At 45.7% G+C, this 3,657-nt stretch overlaps 1 pseudogene across 1 annotated transcript; it reads right to left on the reverse strand.

Moving 5' to 3' along the window:
* Positions 1-1,913: 1,913 nt before the first annotated feature.
* On the reverse strand, positions 1,914-2,695 carry LOC111529231 (annotated as a pseudogene). The gene has a single exon (XR_002727358.3). The product of XR_002727358.3 is annotated as an H/ACA ribonucleoprotein complex subunit 2 pseudogene (transcript).
* Between the last annotated feature and the right edge of the window lie 962 nt (positions 2,696-3,657).

Raw genomic sequence — 3,657 nt, forward strand, 5'->3', positions numbered from 1 at the left:
CTCTCTGGCTGCCCTTAAGATTTTTTCCTTCATTTCAACTTTGGTGAATGTGACAATTATGTGTCTTGGAGTTGCTCTTCTCGAGGAGCATCTTTGTGGCATTCTCTGTATTTCCTCAATTTGGATGTTGGCCTGCCTTACTAGGTTGGGAAAGTTCTCCTGGATGATATCCTGCGGAGTGTTTTCCAACTTGGTTCCATTTTCCCCGTCACTTTCAGGCACCCCAATCAGACGTAGATTTGGTCTTTTCACATGATCCCATACTTCTTGGAGGCTTTGTTCGTTTCTTTTTACTTTTTTTTCTCAACACTTCTCTTCTCACTTCATTTCATTCATTTGATCTTCAATCGCTGATACTCTTTCTTCCAGTTGATCGAGTCGGTTACTGAAGCTTGTGCATTTGTCATGTAGTTCTTGTGTTATGGTTTTCATCTCTATCAGTTCTTTTACAGTCTTCTCTGCATTGATTATTCTAGTTATCCATTCATGCATTCTTTTTCCAAGGTTTTTAGTTTCTTTGCACTGGTTACATAGTTCCTCCATTAGCTCTGAGAAGTTTGATTGACTGAAGCCTTCTTCTCTCAACTCATCAAAGTCATTCTCCGTCCAGCTTTGTTCCATTGCTGGCAATGAGCTGCATTCCTTTGGAGGGGGAGATGCGCTCTGGTTTTTTGAATTTCCAGCTTTTCTGCCCTGCTTTTTCCCCATCTTTGTGGTTTTATCTGCCTTTGGTCTTTGATGATGGTGATGTACTGATGGAGTTTTGGTGTGGGTGTCCTTTATGTTTGTTAGTTTTCCTTCTAACATTCAGGACCCTCAGCTATATGTCTGTTGGAGTTTGCTTGAGGTCCACTCCAGACCCTGTTTGCCTGGTTATCAGCAGCAGAGGCTGCAGAAGATAGAATATTGCTGAACAGTGAGTGTTGCTGTCTGATTCTTGCTCTGGAAGCTTCGTCTCAGGGGTGTACCCCTCCATGTGAGGTGTAAGGTGTCAGTCTGCACCTAGTAGGCGATGTCTCCCAGTTAGGCTACTCAGGGGTCAGGGACCCACTTGAGCAGGCAGTCTGTCCATTCTCAGATCTCAACCTCCATGCTGGGAGATCCACTGCTCTCTTCAAAGATGTCAGACAAGGGCATTTACCTCTGCTGAGGTTTCTGCTGCTTTTTGTTTAGCTATACCCTGTCCCCAGAGGAGGAGTCCCCAGAGGCAGGCTGGCCTCCTTGAGCTGTGGTGGGCTCCACCCAATTCGAGCTTCCAGGCAGCTTTGTTTACCTACTTAAGCCTCAGCAATGGCAGGCACCCCTCCCCCAGCCTTGCTGCTGCCTTGCAGTTAGATCTCAGACTGATGTGCTAGCAATGAGGGAGGCTCCGTGGGCGTGGAACCCTCTGGGTCAGGTGTGGGATATAATTTCTTGGTGTGCTGTTTGCTAAGACCTTTAGTAAAGCGCAGTATTAGGTGGAAGTTACCTGATTTTCCAGGTGTTGTGTGTCTCACTTTCCTTTGGCTAGGAAAAGGAATTCCCTTCCCCTTTGTGCTTCCCAGGTGAGGCAATGCCTTGCCCTGCTTCTGCTCTGGCTGGTTGGGCTGCACCCATGGACCAGTGCCAACTATCCAACATGCCCCAGTGAGATGAACCCAGTACCTCAGTTGAAAATGCAGAAATCACCTGTTTTCTGTGTCGCTTATGCTGGGAGCTGGAGGCTGGAGCTGTTCCTGTTTGGCTGTCTTGGGCGCGCCCTGATATTTCATATTTTTATACATTCAAGAGATATTTATTGAGTGCCTAATTTGTGCAGGCTCTGTTCTTGGTGCTACATAAAGTAGTGATGAAAACAGACAACCATGCTTATAGGGTTATTTATATTCTACTGGACTAAATGGAACATTAACAAATAGTAACAAATAGTTGAATTTTTTTTTTTTTTTTTTTTTTTTTTTTAGTCTTAGCATTTACTTTCCCCATCCCACTTTCTTGGAACAGCCTTTAGTTCTACAGGAAATGGCACTGATGGACAGAAGACTGGCATTACCTTCATGAAAGGGCTGTTGGAGCTGCCTGGGAAGAAGGCGTGCCTTGGGGAACTGGGAAGATGCAGTCAGTGTGTGTGGGCAGGAGGACAGCCAGTCGTCCCACCGCCAGCCCAGTAGCTCCCAGCGGCAGGTGCCCAGGTGTTCCCGGAGCCCCTCACAGGGGTAGGGGCAGGGACTGCACCTCCTCCAGACACTCGTGGTAGGCCTCCTGGTACTCCTCATGGGGCTTGACCATTATCACACAGGTGGGGTGCTTGGAGCCTGCGGCTGTACCCAGGTCCGTCTTTGAGGGGATATAGACATAGGGCAGATTTCGGTCCTCACACATGACTGGGAGATGGCAGTATACCTCAATGGGCAGTGTGTCTCCTGCCAAAACCATGATCCCTTTTTCTCCTTTGTTGACAAATTTCTGAACCTCTTTCACCCTGCGCCGAATCTGCTTCTGCTTCACGGCTTTCTTGATGCATTTGTAGAGCTTCCGCGTGAGGCAGCGAGAAACCAGGGGCTGAGCGATGGGGTTCTGGTTGACCAGCAGCTCCTGGTAGGTGCGCTCCCCGGAGCATGCCTCTGTGTGAGCCTCGGGCCCGTCGGGATCTGCCTTTATTTTGGTCATCGCAGCGGCCATGGAAACCTAGTCCCAGGGAGGCGAGCCCACGCGGTCCACAAATAGTTGAATTTTAATGTATTAGTGACATGGAGAGCAATCAAGTAGGATAGATGAAAGGATGTTGACATTTATATCATATAGAAATGTGTAGGGCCGTCAAGGGGAGCCTTTTCTGGTAAAGTGATGTTTGTGGAGAAACTGGAAGGAAGTGAGGAGAAAGAGCAGTGATATTGTGGAACGATGTTCTAGGCAACGGGGGGCAGTGTATTCAAATCCCTGAGGGTGGAACTTACTTGGCATATTTGTGGGCTCCAATGAAACCAATGTGACTGGAGATGTGGGTTAAGGGTGAGGAAGGAAGAGCTTAGGTTAGAGCATAGTAAGAAGGTCCCTATCATGAAAAATGTTGTAGGCCACTGTTAGGACACTGGCTGTTGGTCTGTATGTTTGAAAAACAGGCTTCCTGGTCTGTGTGCTGTGTGCTTTAGTTGTAGCCTTCCTGGAGTAATACAAAAGGTAAATGCCACTATGTTTGGTTTTAAGAGTGATTTTTCTACCACTGAAAATGGAATTTTTCCCTTAAGCAAAAATGTGAACAACAAAACAGTGGGTAACACCGTGAGCTATCAACTTTAACTGTCGCAGCCGAGTCATGAGAGTTTAATTTTTATATATTTTAAAAATATCTAATATCTATTTAGTGTTTGTGATATATGGTGTGCCATTTTAAGTGTACAAACTTGAATTGCTGTCATGACAACTTTATGGGGTAACATTAATATTGTTTTCAATTTTTACAGATAAAAGGCTAAGTGATTTATCTGGTAAGTTTTGGTGGCAGCCCCTAGACATAGTCAATGTGACCTATCACTGTAGCATGTAACTTCTACTTTCTGTGCTGCATTCTGTTGCAGAACTACTATTGAGCAGGCTACTTTTTTTAGGGGATGTTGAGGTTTCTTTGGCTATTAATTTCAAATTTCTAAAACTTGTTTTTCCAGAAATTTTGTGTTT

This window comes from Piliocolobus tephrosceles, chromosome 5 (genome assembly GCF_002776525.5).
Source record: "Piliocolobus tephrosceles isolate RC106 chromosome 5, ASM277652v3, whole genome shotgun sequence".
Classification (NCBI taxonomy): Eukaryota; Metazoa; Chordata; class Mammalia; order Primates; family Cercopithecidae; genus Piliocolobus; species Piliocolobus tephrosceles.